Here is a 15212-nt window from a genome sequence, read left to right as displayed (position 1 = left end):
ACCTGGCGGAGAGCTACATTTTAGCATTGCTGCTACTGCGAATCCTCGCCTGTAGCCTACTGTGGATCCTCTCCTACCTGGTGTGACAAGAACCCACAGATGGAGCAGTGGGTTCTCTGTTGCCTCCACCATTGTTGCAGAGGAAATTGCGATACAGCAGTTTGGTGCCACCGTGCAGTGACGACCCTGCCGAATTGATTACACCTTTCACCATAATGGAGCAGCAGCAAGAGCTGAAGCTGTCAAACCTAAGTCCATCGACTCGAGAAGAATAATTTTCCATTAATCTCGTTCAAGAAATGATGCAAAAACCTGCTGGGCTGCAAACAACCAGCCTGCACTCACCACCTCGGGGGTGGACGGCCTCCTGGGAGAGGATTTGAATCCAAAACCGCAGTTTGGGGTTGTTTACGGCCGTCACGCGCCGATGCCACAAAGAGAAGCAACACGTGGAAGCGGATTTAGCAGCAGGAGGAACCCTGAGAGAGGCAGAGCTCCTTTTATTAACTCTCCTCATACATTGCTGAAATCATCTTTGTGATATATATATGGATATATATTCATGTTCAGAGGAGGAAACACCAGCAGGTCAACTAAGTGCAGCAACAGTAACAGACATCTCAGGTGTTTCCTGTGGACTCAGAAGAAGAAGTGCTTCTTACTTTGCGTGTCCTGCTGGTGGAGGGTGGGGAGGTCCACTCTGGTCCAATCCCTGGACACCCCCCAGAGAACTCCAGTTGTTTTCCAAATCCCTGGATCTGACTAGATACTGGGGCATCATCTGCATATCTACTCTGCCTCCACCAAACTGACTGGACGTAAAACGAAGCACGAACTTGCAGAAGCCGCTGTTCGCCCTTCACATAGTGGTCCCTCCCTGTCAGGAGAATGCTTACCTACCACCAGGTTCATCAAGGCATGATGGACCCAACTGTTTGTCCCTAGATTTCCTTAAACCACAATCCGTCTTTTCTTCTTTCTTCTTGCACATCGCAACAACTTCTTTTACCTTCTCAGGTCAGTGATCAGCTCCAGAACGTTTTTTTTTCAGTTTTTTTTTTCTTACTGTTTTTTTTTGGTGATCATTAATGAAATATTTCTGCCACAGTGTTTTTCACACAACTCACTGCTAACAATTGTATTTTCAACTGTGAAAGGTAGTTTTCAAAGCTGGAATGAATTAGATCTTATCTGAGGTCTTCTTGACCAACCTGCTTCGAGAAACATTGACAAAGAATTTCTCCCCGCCAATGCAAAAAGTGAAGAAGTTCAGATTGGAGTTGTCACTGGGGGAAATAATTTTTTTTTTGATTGATTTACAGAGGAACCTTGACTTCTGAGAGCACTGACTTCTGTTTTCAGCTCTGAGGTGTCGCTCCGTGGCTGTTAAGCTTTGTGATCCAGATTCCAGATCTGAGTTTGCAGCGTGCGACATGAGCTTTTGACACCAACATGGCTGCAGTTATCCGTGAAGAGGTGTTTAATGACAGTCGGAGGCACTGCCTGTCGTTAGATAGGTCAGAGAAAATCATGGAAAACACGAGCGAGGTGAATGTGTTGAGATGGAGAAGTTGCTTTCTGTGAGATACAGGGATGTAGAGCATCATCTGAGAGACTGAAGGAGACATTTATGGTGATTTGATGCAGCAGATGGCAGGAATGTGAATGAACAAAGCATCAGAAGGATTGCTCAAAGCCGGTCGGAGACGGTTTGATGGCTTTAAAATGAGGAGCGGCTTCACTCCATTCATAAATGGAGTTTAAACATAAAGTAAACCAATTAGCATTTACAGTAGCTGCACATTGTAGCATTAACTGTGTAACCATTAAGCTAAGCCAAGGATAGAACAACGAATGATAAACCCCTCCACCATCTTCATCCCATCTTCGTCCCATTAAGCAATATCATTTTTTTTCAGTATTTATTATTCATAAAGTACATTTATTTTATTTAAATACACATAACAGCAGAGGTGGCCGGAGCGGATTAATCGTGGTTAAGTTTTAACGTTTTACAGGGTAAATTTACGGGTGACGAGCTTGGCCACAGAACTAATTCAACTCCACGGTTCCAGTGTATATTCAAATCCAATAAAATATTTATTTCCTGCTTTATCTGTGTTTATACATTGAAAATGTTTTTCCTTTTCCAGTAAATCAGGCTTCATGCTGGGGGATTTGGGGCCTCGGCACACCTCTGCACAGCGCTGTACAGCACGGGGCAAACACACACACACACACACACACACACACACACACACCTATGAGTCTGGAACACCAGGATGCTCCCCCTCCAGTCCTGTCAGTCACCTTCAGCTGTGACCACTTCCGCTTCCTGCCGCCAGCTTCCCGCCAGCTGGTTCCATCCTTCCTGGACCTTCTTCAGCCTCCGAATCCCGAGGAGAAAGACCAAAACCGGGGGGGAGGGTGACTTTTAAAAGGCGATTGTGAATAGAAATGGAGATTGTAGAAACAGACGACTTTGATTTAGGCTATAAACGCTCCATCCGCCATCTTGCGTCTAACACACCCGGACCAATCACGATCTCTTTCATCGGCAAATGTACACAATCTGTGAATAGAAAGTTACAGGATCGTGTGTGTGTGTGCGTGTATGAGGATCAAGCTTCACACACACACACACACACACACACACACACACACACACACACACACACACACACACACACACACACACACACACACACACACCATCCGGTAGAAAGGTGTTCTGGGAGGATGAGTCAGTCCCAACTGATCGCAGCTGGTAAAGATCAAGCGTGTGTTTGTTTGTTTGTTTACCCGTGTGTGTGTTTGTGTGTGTGTGTGTGTGTGTGTGAGGTTCAATGGGTGCACAAGGCGTGCAATAAAACCTGAATCAGCTGTGTCAAGGTGGCGAGCGGTAGCAGGAATCAGGTGGTGGTAAAAAGCCGCCGCCACCATTTTTCTTGCCTGTGTGCGTGTGTGTTTGGGTAATAAACAGCTGGACCTTCCACATCAAACCACACAGCAACTCATTTATCGTTCGCTATCGCCCTGTTTTCTGAGGGAATCCGTAAGCTGGGCGCTTTGAGGCCGTCGCCAGGGAGGCGGAGAGATTTCCGCCGCTGCCTCCAGCCCTGCCTCAGCCTCTGACGGTTGCCATCTATAAAATATCCCATCTTCATCCTCAGGAAAAGAAACAGAAACCAGTGAAGATGGGGGGAAAGCAGGTTGAGCCATGAAAACTCGGGACACCGAACGCGCCCGCCTATCAAGAAGGATCCTGAAAATGCTAATGATAATGCCAACACCAATCTGCCAGCAAGCGCCAGCTTCTGATCCCCTTCAGGGAAGGGATGTCTCGGTATCACTGACACCTCAAACCAGAAGGTACTCCCTGTGTTAGTGCACAGGAGGGGCACTGGGCTTTGGTCCACCTGTGGAAACACACACAGAACCACAAATACATGGAAAATGCTTCCGATTGTTGGGGTACATGGAATACCCCAAAGTACTTTTAGCTCAACTGCTGTCACTTGGACTTTAAGATGAGATGAGAGATGAGATGAGAACAACTTTATTAATCTCGAAGGAAATTGTTGTGCCAGAGTTTCAAGTAAAAAACATAACAGTAATAGACAATAGTTGAAGTTAAGTTAAAGGATTCCAAACATGGTGACAGGCAGGATGGTGGTCCTCAGGTTTGAAAACCTCAGACAGCTATATTCTCTCCTCCACCTGCCTGGGGCCTCTTGATGTGGAGTGTCCATGTTCTCCATGTTCTTCTGTCTGTGCTCCTCCAGATTTTTCCCAAAGATTACAAGCAGTCATCGGTCCACTAATGACTCTATATTGTGCACAGGTGTGAATGAGTGGGTGAAGGGTTGGATGATTGACAGCTGAGTTAAGCCCTGCCTATTGGCCCAATGACAGCTACGCGCACACACACACACACACACACACTCTTTAGTTGGTGCAGGTAATGGAAGAATGGATGAGTTGAGTCCTTCAGGTACCTTGTGATCCTGGCGGGTTCTGTAGGAGGTCCGCCGTTCTCCATCCAACCCATCGGTTCTGATGGGAATTGATCCGATAGTTTGGCTCCTCTCCGACTCCCTCGGAGAACAATCCACCTTCGTTTCTACACCTTTGTGGAGTGTTTGCATTCCATGCCTGTGTGTGTGTCTGTGTGTGTGCGTAGGCGGTGGGTCAATGAGTTTGCAGATAAGAAGGTGTGAAGGAGCCGAGGAAGACGGTAGTGGGCGGGCAGAAGGGCAGAGAGAGGGAGGGTTCGCACCTTCTCTCTTGGATATTTTCAGATACGCTTCCCGCTGAGCTCCATGATGCTGATGCATACCTCCACCTTCACCTGCACCTTCATCTTTGCCTCCACCTCAACCTCCAACTCAACCTTTTCATCTACCTATCCCTCTACCACCAACTCCACATCCACCTTCACCTTCACCTTCACCTTCACCTTCACCTTCACCTTCACCTCCAACTCAACCATCTCATCCACCTATGCCTCTACCACCAACTCCACATCCACCTTCACATTCAACTCCACATCCAACCTCCACTTTTACATCAACCTTCACCCCTCTCCTCCGCTATCACCTTCACGTTCTTCTCCACCTCCACCTCCACCCTCTGGTTCACACCAGTCTGGACTTCAAGCAGTGACCTCCTTAAGCTCTGGGTCGGATCGAGGTGGAACAGAGAAAAAGAGAAATGGCCGCCTGTCACATTCAGCATCCTGAGGATGAGCAGCAGTTTTCTTTTCCAATGTGATCTTCATGAAAGCTTCCATCCCTGTTTGCTGCTCCTGCCCCACATGGGGGGTCACCCATTGCTGAGGAGCGTCACGTTCTGGAAGGGAAGAAGGTGGAAGATGTCTGACTGGTCAGAGGAGAATTGGTCCCCATTGAAGTCATGTAAACAGGTGACTAGATGGTCAGATGGCTAGGTGACCACAAGAAGGTCAGGTGTTCCTGTTGGACAGACGGGCAGTTGACCAACAAGTGGTCAGGTAACGAGATGGTCAGGTGTTCAGGAGACCACATCACCCGATGGTCTGCTATGTTTTGGACTTCTGTTAAAGACGGGTGAAGGAGGCGAGATGGTGGAATCACTGTGTCACCTTGGATGGTCTCCTGGAACCTCCAGATCCAGCCGTGAGAACTCAACCATCTGCCCTAACATCTACCATATACCTGGCGAATATGGTACATCCTGGCCGGCTACTCACAGGGTTAGAAGGGTGTAAGTACGAGTCGAAATCTGGTTGAGCGTTCCGGACATGTTCTGGACAAACAAGACAATCCTGGTGGAACTTCACGGATCTGCTGCAGGCCTTCAGAGCTCCAGCCAGCTCCTCAGGTGTTGTTTTCCACACTGGATTTACACCACCAGGAGACAGCGTCCAGCAGAGAACCAGTGGTCCAACCTGACACCTGTGAAGAACCCTCTTCTACTTCTTCTCTCTCCTCTAGCCCCGATCTCAAGCCACATCTTTTGATAGCTGAGCTCTCGGCAGGCAAACATCTCCCTCACAAACTTGACGTGGACCTTTCTTGTGCCGACGTTCTCCCCCCGTGTTCTCCGCCGCTCAGCTGTCAGCGCCGGGTTCGCGTCTGATCACAGGCGCCCCGCTTTCCTCTGAGAGCATCGCTAACGAAGCGCGGCCTCTTTCACCGTATCTTCACATGCTGGTCAATGGAAACATCTCCGATTTCGAGGACATCCTCCCGCAGCGAGTCGGTGGATGATCTGCCATGGTTCTGAGAGGATTCACTTTTAGCAGCAACTCCAGAAAGAACTTAGAACATTCAGAGGAAAAAGACGGCAATTAAAGTATAGCTGGAAACTCTGGCTGGAAGCAGGAAGCCCTTTTCTGAGAAGTTCTCCTGCCTGGGTTCTGTCTGTATGGAGTCTCCACGTTCTCTTGCCTGGGTTCTCTCCAGGCTCTCTTTCTTCATCCCACAGTGCAAATGCCATATCTTTTGAACTTCCGACTGTTCTCCCCTGTTGGGAAGCCCCAACTAGATCCTGGAAGAGAAACGTGCACCTTAGTTCCATAGAGAACACGTTCTTGTCATACCGACTATGAGCTTCCCGAGCTCAGCGGTGAAGAGATAATTTCCAATCCTCTGGAGGCAAAACAAGGGAATTTGTAGGATGATGGACGTCAATGAAGAATACAAGTCTGGAACAGGATAACCTGTACGTTTGGGCTCAGGGATCATTGTGCACCTTACCAAACAACTACTGCCATACTTTTCGGACTATAAGTCACATTTTTTTCAAGGTTTGGCTGGTCCTGCGAATTATACTCAGGAGCAGCATATATTAAAATACATGCAGAACGTGTTTGTTATTTTCACACTGACAGCCGTGAGGTGCGCTCTAGGCTCCGGTATCTGCTACTCCTATTACTCCTGTACAAAGGAAAATTTTGAATGTAAATATCAACTTATAAAAACAAGAAAGACCAAACACAAATACTTCCAACAGGATAATCACAGTCTGCACATCGCAACATGCAAGTATTGAAATATGCAGCTGAGAAGACGTAATTAAGCAGCAGAAAGAAAGTTTGGACTTCAGAACCAAAGAGGGCTCTCAGATGAGGGCTGAAATGTTTTCAAGTGAAGAAAATTTCAAGTCCAGTTGCCAATACAAGAAGATTTCGACAAGAATTCAGCATGGCCTGGATGACTGAGAACTTCCACAGACATGTTTATACTAAATAATAAAATTGTTCCACACAACACAGACATCCAACGTCAAATGACTTTACACGCCACCAACAGAACTGACAGGTAACTTTACATTTTAGAAATAAAGAGCCTGTTTGAAAAACTTTACATTTTACAAAAGAATGTGAAATAAATTGTAAATTTACAGTTGACAAAAACTGCCAAGTCATGTTGGGTAACTAATGAGGCTCCTCAGCACTTTACCAGCAAATGCGAGGAAAACTGCGAGGAAACTTTACCAAAAATGCTGAGCGACTTTACACTTTACGAAAAGGTATAATAAACTCTACATTAAAATACAGCATAGAAACAATTCAACAAAAGTTGCTAAGAAAATGTTTACTAAAAACTACCATGTCATTGAAACATTAAATTTTACACTTTACGTAAAAATGCCTGAAATCTTTATAGTTCACAAAACCTGCCAATCAACTTAACTATTTATAAAAAAAACACCAGGTAACTTTACATTTTACATAGCAACGGCTGACATCTTTACACTTTAAAAAACTGCTAATAACTCATCATTAAAGAATAGCTATATAACTATTCGTCGTCTATATAACTAACTGTCGTCTTCTCTGTTTTCTTTACTTGAAACTCTGGCACAACAATTTCCTTCGGGATTAATAAAGTTGTTCTCATCTCATCTCATCTCTCATCTCATTCTACACTTGTTGCCAAGAAACCTAAAGTAATTTTACATTTCACAAAAAAGGGGAAAGACCGGAAAAAAAAATCTGAAATCTCTACAAAAACTGCCCTCTACAAAATCTTTAGAAAAACTGCTAAGAAACCTTTGATCAAAACTGAATCGAAGGTACACCTGCCAGGAGACTAGACATATTCTAAACATGGCTTTAAAACACAACTCTTTACAAAAACTACAAGGTAACATTACATTTTAAAAAAGCTGCTACTAAACTTTACGCTTTACAACAAACTACTGAGTAACTTTACCTTTTGAAAAAACTTGCTGCTGCTACGACCCTGCTCCCTTGCATCGACACACAACACTCAGATGGGAGACGGTACCGGATATAGGAAGTGCTCCTCCTTCCCTGTGATTACTACAGTACTGTGAATATGTGCGCCAGGTCTACTTCATTAGCACACTCGCCTTTTGCAGATTGAAAAAAAAAAAACTACAAACAACGGAGGTTCAGTCTAATTGCAGAATGTTTCGGTCGACTGGACATTGAGAGTCGATTCAAGAAGTACTTATGGCTGCTTGAATACTGAAGAGTTTGGGCCAAGAAGTACAACATATGTGGGCGATGCCAGGAAGACATTTCACAGTACAAGTTGTGGAACACAAGATTGTATTTGTCGAGTTTCCAGCACAGAATCAATGCGAGGGTGAAACGATCATTCGCGTTTGAGGAGAACGCCTTTGAAATCTCTCAGAGCAGAAATGTCCATGTCCGCAGGCTCCTCAAGGGGGCATGATTCAAGAGCAGGTCGGTCCACTGGCCGCGGGGTCAACCTTATCTTGCAGTCATGTTTGACTCTTGGGTATGACCTTCAACTCCAGGCCGGACCAGTGGAACCCCTTTGCTGGAGGAGGAACCTTCTGGAGAACCCTCTGAATGGAGGGGGTGGGCAACCAACGGACCCACAACAAACGCTGCCAATGTATTCTTGGACATGGCGACAAACAGTGTTCCCTCTGTTCTATGAACCCGCGGCGGGTTCCGCAACGGAACCCTCTGGAGTAAATCAGCGAGAATCGATTGGGAGGGTGAAGGAAACATCGGTGCGTTGGAAAACGGAAACAACATCGATATCAGAGCACCAACGCTCCATCTGGAGTTTAATCACAAGAAGAAAATGAGAGATGTTGGGATGTATTCTGACTGTGAGCATGTGTGTGTGTGTGTGTGTGTGTGCGCAAGGGGCGTCGTTATTTCATCTGAGGCGCAAACACTCATCACAGCAAATGAAGGGAGCTTTGAGAGGTGCGGCGCCCGTCTAGTATGGAAGCGCTGAGCGCCGCCGCAGATCGATCTTCAGGCTCTGCGCGCGGACGGCTTTCGGTTTTCATCTACAGGATCCTGGGCAGAGCTTCGGAAACGGGAGAACAAACCGACGAGGGAGGCTTTGGACGCCCACAGATCCCAACATGGAATATATTAGAAGAAGAAGAGATGAGCTGAAGACCCTTTTTCTCAGAGGCTTGAAGAACCTAGTGTAGTTCCTGGGAGGTTTGGAGGGAGCGGCATGAGGGAGGTGGAGGTATGCATCTCCTCATTAGGGCCGGAGCTGAGGCGGAGAACCCGGTGCTCTGGTGGCGGCGGCCGAAGACGCGTTCATCTGGAGATGATGGGGGAGCAGAGGCGAAACCAAATCTCCTACATCATTCTCCCGCCAATCTAGGTCATTCACCCACCACCCCCCACCCCCACTCCTGTCAGTCATGTGCTGATTGGCTGATTGGGCCGGTCGTTGTGATGGCGCCCTGTCAATCAACCCGTCGACCTCTTCCGGATCCCGCCAGTATGGAATTATACTTGGATTATACTTGGATTTGAAATATCATCACCATTTCACCCCTATGTTAGTGTGTGTGTGTGTGTGTCTGTCTGTCTGTCTGTCTGTGTGTGTGTTTGTGTGTGTGTCTCCGTCATGTCGATCATCTTCTGAAAACAATGTGCCCTACAGAAGGAGAACACTACTTTACAGTCCTTGCTTTCGATTGCTGCTTGTTGGATGGGTCACGTGACCTGAAGGTCATCACGTTCTGGAGAAGGTGCAACACCGAGCTCATCCGATGGATCAGGATGTTCTGCCGCAGAACTGGTTTTATGGTTATCTGCTCGTGGTTCATTCAATGGCAGCTCCGTCTGCAGAACATCGGGTGGCTTGGAGTTTCTCCTGAAGTTCAGAGACTCTGAGGGACTGGATGGGAAATCCTTGTTCCCGGAGGCTCAGTGGCCTGGCACTTTCCTTTTTATCTGGGACTTGTGCTTGTGGCAGGTCGTCCCGAGGTCACCGGGGTCACCATGGGTCACTCCCAGGTTAAGGTGGTAGTCGCTTTTCACCAGATCGTAAATACGACAAATACACGAATTCATGTTAGCTTATCTCTCTCTCGCTCGCACACATACACACGCTTTTCCGCAAAATGTTGGAATCACACGTTTCAGTAAAAAAAAAAAAGCATTCTTGAGCAATTCTAATATAAGCCAGCGTGCGTGCGTATGTGTGTGTATGTTTGTCCAGTGTTTGTGTGTGTGTGTGTGTGTGTGTGTGTTTGCGTGCCGGCCTTGTATTGTGTAAATGTCCTTGACTCATTTTGGCTGGCGTTCGAAAATCTACGTAGCCTGTTGCTCATCAGGAACCATCTGTGGCGGCAACAGATTTACTGTCTCACAACACACACACACACACACACACACAAACACGCACACACAATCGGGGAGGCAATACTGTATCTTCCTGGGAATGAAATGCGGTAACCATAGTCGGTGCAGATCGTAGGACATAAAGGCAAAGATTTAGAACAGATCACCTTCGACTGCCAGCTCCGCCTGACAAGCGCTGCAAGAAAGACATACGAGCCAGCAAAGATAAGATTAGCTTAAAGGAATGCAGAACACAAACATATATGTATATATATATATATATATATATATATATATATTTAGAAAAGGATGACACCATCATGTGAATGCTTTGGACCCCAAAGTCATTCTCTATGCAGACAACAAATTGATTAGCGTTGACGTTCCTGCTGAGCAAAATCACATCAGATAGAGCGGTGAATGGGAGGGTGGGAGAGTGGGCAAGGTGAGTCAGCCGCAGTACCACAACATGGAAAAGGTGGAGACCCGCTTGCCACAGAAGGTGGACCTGTGATGGGATGGTGAGGGAACTGAGGTGACGCCTCCCGGGAGCAGCCATCACAGTGTTTCACTTCTTCCACCGGGTGCTGTCCAATCAGGCGCCGGAGTCAGGGATCAAAGGGCTTTGTGAGGTGTGACGAAGAACACGAGAAAAGGTAAACAAACAAACGTCACCGACAAAGCAGTGCCAAAGAAGACGGGAGCAAAACCCCGGAAGGAAGTTGCCGCCTCTGGGTTGCCCAAAGCTTCCGCGATTAGCGTTAGCTTCCCACAGTATATCTCCGCACTCTGGAAAGGTTTCAGTCCCCGGCCCCTTTTTCTTTTAAATATAATGCTTGTACAAACCGGCTGTGGGGTGTAGGTGTTGGAGTGGGTGGGGGTTAAATGCCTCACGCAGTCAAACAGTCGGAGTTAATAATGCAAATGTGCTTCTCAGCAGCTCCTCTTCCTCGCGGGGATTTTTCCCCTAATCTCCATCTCCGCTGCTGAGCTGGGGAGCCTTACGGAGCACGCTCAGCGCGTCCGAGCGTCAGGAAGAGGAAACCGCTGATGCAGTTCGGTGGAGGAGGAGGAGGAGGAGGAGGAGGAGGAGGGTGGTGATGGCTGGAGAAGAATCTAAACACCAATAGAGATATTCATGTTCTGATTGAGCAGAGTTGAACCACTGCCTTGCAGGAAGAAGCTCCCTGGTTGGACTCCCACAGTGTCCAAGTTCTCCACATGTCTTCAGGGGTTCCTCCCACAGTCCAAACAAATGCAGGAAGTTCAATGAAGACCCTATGCCATCCAGATATATTAATGAGTGAATGTCTTTATGTCTCTATGTGGCGTGTAAATGAGAGGGTGAATGGTTGGATATCTGATTGACAGCTGAACAATCACATTAAGCCCTACCTCCCACCCCAATGACATCCGTGATTGTCTCCTCTACTTCTGCTCCCCTGTTGTGTGAATGCGCAGAGTAGAGAAGGGAAGGATAGAGCAGAATAGAGATGAAACGATAGAATGAATGAATGGCTGAATGAGTGAATGGATCGAAGTTCTGTCCGACCACCAGCCTGAATCTTCAGCCTGAATCTTATTACTGCAATAATCCAGAGTGTGTGTGTGAGAGGAAACCCGGGGGTGATGACAGGGTGAGAGGGTGAAAAGCTACTGGAACAAAATTGTCACAATGAAGACGGAGCCGCGGTGGAAAGTTCTCAAATTTCCCTCTGTAAGTATCAGCAACGTTCAGTAAGTGCATGAGTGTGTATTTGTGTGTGTGTGTGACTCTGATGGCTCAACCCAAGATTGACGAAGCTGGTTGTCGCCTCTCTGTAAGAGCAGCGCCTCCAAGGGGTTCTGACCTGCAGAGCTGACCTCTGATGCCAACACCCAGATCTGGAAAAGGATCTTACAGTCTTGAGGAACAGGCCGGTGGTCCCACAATAGGCTCATTGAAGAGTGACTGTTTGGGTGTCTGTGATTGACAGCTGTACTGATCAAGCCCCGCCTCCAGGCTCATTGGCTCCGCCCCCTTTTATGCTGCTGCTGGACATTCACCATCGTGGATAAATGGATGAATGAATGAATGTGAAGGTACACACAGCGTTCTACTGTCTCACTGCACCCAAAGTGAAGTACAAGTACTGTAATCAAGGGAAGTACACACAAATACTACATTCGGATGAGCAGAGCGGGGTTCTAAGTTCTCAAGACCAACAATGTTCTGATAACTGTTTCTATGTGTGTGTGTGTGTGTGTGTGTGTGTGTGTGTATCAGAGTAGCAATGTTCAAGGATAAAGAGCTCAATAATAACAAAAATATAAATAAAACACTGATTACAAATTTTCCAAATCCCCTCTCTCTCTCTCTCCCTCTCTTCTCTCTCTCCCTTTGCTCTGATAAATAATTCAACCTGATCTGACAAAGAAGATAAATAGTTTCTCAAAACAGAATTAAACATAAAAAAGGATCTCCTGGTTGAACATGTGTTGGTGAGTCGGGGGTGTGGAGGAGGTGGGGGTCCAGACCTTCCTCACAACACATATGAATGCAGCAGTGGAATGGACAAGGTCAGTCCAGGATCCTTGTTGTTCCTGCAAACATTGCAGAGATGGCAGTTTGTCTATTGTACACCACCGGTACCACCAGGAATACCACGATCACAACCTCAAATGAACAATCTCCTCTCATACCAGCTTACTTCATGTCCTCTTCCCCTCCGTCCACAAACCTTTTATCTGTTTTCCTCCAGACCTCCTACCTGGTAGTTCCAAACTCAACATCCTTCCACCCGAATCTTCTCCATCCCCCCTCTGTCCATGTCCATCTCCGTAAGACTTTATGTCCAGAACATCTAGCATGTGCACCTTCCTGATCCTCTCCATTCTCCTCACTCCCAAAGAGGAACCTCCACATCTCTACCTCTGCTTTCTCCATCTCCTCCCACTATTGTCTGAAAACCAGACACCATGGCGGCTCTTCACCTTTTTTTTTTCACTTTCCTTTCATGTTCTTTATTGGAATTTATTAGTTATTGGAATTGATTTAGCAAACGTCAAGACGAGTATCAATCCCTTCCTGTCCACTGTGCTCATTTCCTCTGCTTGCTATGATGTTATGATTTAAATCCTCAAACAAACTGTGGTTTGCCCTTGGTTTGCCATCTTTCTAGTTCTCTGAGGCACTGGGTTTTATATTGGTGGGGCAGTTTTCACTTCCTTGGATACTTGCGTCTATTCATTTCTGATGTGGGGTGGGGGGGTCAGAAGTGGGGGGCAGGCTTCAACGCGATGTTTGGATTAGCCATTTGGCGCAAGCGGATTCCCAAAGTGACCAAAAGGAAAATTTCTGCCTGCGTTCTGCCATCCTGTAAATAAAAGGTAAAAAGAATTGTGAAAGTTTTTATTTTTTTGGGGACAGGGGTAGAATATAAAGTTCTTAAGACCCAAGGCGAGGAACTGGGGGGGGGGGGAGCAATCCCTGAGAGCGTCTCTGTGGTGAAGAGGTGAGCGGGTGAAAACACCCAGCGAGATTCACAAGGCGTTCAAAGACGCCTTTTGTCATGGGAAGAAGGGTCTTTATGGAACACGCTAGCCCTGTCGCTAAAAACAGGGGAGGGGTGGGGGGTGGGGGGGAGTAAGAGGGGGTCGCTCCACTTTTCACAGAGAGAGGGGGAACAGAGGGGAGACGACAGTACACACACACACACACACACACGCACATACACACACCGGTGCTCAGACACCGTTATATAACTGTTTGCTCAGGCAGTGGATTCTGGGGTCTATCGATGGGCTCTATTGACGTCTTGGGGCTCCTGCGCGTGCACACACACACACACAAACACACTTACATGCTAACACACAAGAAACACAAAGTGGATTAGCATTTAATGAACTTCTTTTGTGGTGACACACACGTATGCACACACACACACACACACACACACACACACACACACACACACACACAAAGGGGGAGTGTTGGCGGGTCTCAGTCCTTGTTTCTCTGCCGGCGCTCAGAAGCTGGAAGCGTGTCCAACTGTTATAAGCCAGCAAAACAAACAACAACAACAATGCCAGTAGGGGTCGGGGGCGGAGCCTGGTCCCACCACCGTGCACCGCCGGTGTGCACGGCCTGGTCATAACTGGCGGAGGCCAACCTCTGCAGCATGGAGGTCACAGTGTCTGGATGGGATGGGCTCCGTGCTGGAATGTTTTTCATTCATTGGAATGAATGAATGAATTCATTAGCTAATTAACTACATAATTAAAATTGATTCTGAAATATAGCAGACACCCTGATGAGCTGCTGATAAGCTCTGATTTATGAAGGTATTATCATACAAGATGTTTTATCATTGGGAAAGGATGGAACTGCAGCCAATCCCAGCTGACAGTGACAGTGGACAAGGGGTAGGCCGTAACCTGGATGGGCCAGCTGCCAGTCACAAATGTCCAACTATTCACCCTCTCATTCACACCTACAGACTTTAGTGATCATACTGACAGACAACCTGGAGAACCCAGGCAGGAGAATATGGAGAACCCATGGTAGAGAACCTTCTCTATGTTTTCCATCCTGATGAGAAATCTTACAACTTCTGCTGCTGCCACATTTACTCCGATATCATCTCATGCCTCTCAGTAAATCAGTGCCTTGCCCAAGGGAACATATACCACATACCCAGGATGCAGCTGGGATGCTGCCTGTACTTTCACCAGTCCAGCAGACAAACGCTACCATCCAACTCTGGCAGGGAGGACACGTCCCATGGCTGCCGAGGTCAAAGCGAGCAGCTGTCCACCACACAACACACAGGCACGCCCCCCCCCCCCCCCCCACACACACACACACTCACAAATTAAACCCCAAAGTTATTTCCTGATAAATGTCAAGATGCTAACATCGCTAATGCTAGTGGGCACGGTCAATCGCTGGCATTGGCATCAATTAGTGTTTATGATCGTCCCTGCTTATCCCCTGCATGCAGGAGACAGCGTCAAGTTCTACTCAGTTGTCCTGCTGTTCCATCAACATCGGGCGGACTTTCCTTGACGCTGCCGCCACAACGCAGTCGCCAGCCGCTGTTAACAGTGGCAGCGTGAGGTCTCAATTAAGTCTGGGGTTTTGATGAAA

At 47.2% G+C, this 15212-nt stretch overlaps 1 long non-coding RNA gene across 1 annotated transcript; it reads right to left on the bottom strand.

The window, feature by feature from the left end:
• Positions 1 to 3546: 3546 nt before the first annotated feature.
• Positions 3547 to 7894, bottom strand: LOC147230193 (uncharacterized). Its single transcript, XR_015106744.1, has 2 exons — positions 7701 to 7894; positions 3547 to 6030 (listed from the first exon to the last, which is right to left on the bottom strand). It is a non-coding gene; the product is annotated as an uncharacterized LOC147230193 (long non-coding RNA).
• Between the last annotated feature and the right edge of the window lie 7318 nt (positions 7895 to 15212).

This window comes from Fistularia commersonii, chromosome 10 (genome assembly GCF_037954325.1).
Source record: "Fistularia commersonii isolate RoL2024-O1a breed Wild chromosome 10, RoL_Fcom_v1.0, whole genome shotgun sequence".
Lineage (NCBI taxonomy): Eukaryota > Metazoa > Chordata > Actinopteri > Syngnathiformes > Fistulariidae > Fistularia > Fistularia commersonii.
Note: the sequence above shows the minus strand (reverse complement) of the source record. Positions and strands in the feature narration are given on the sequence as shown.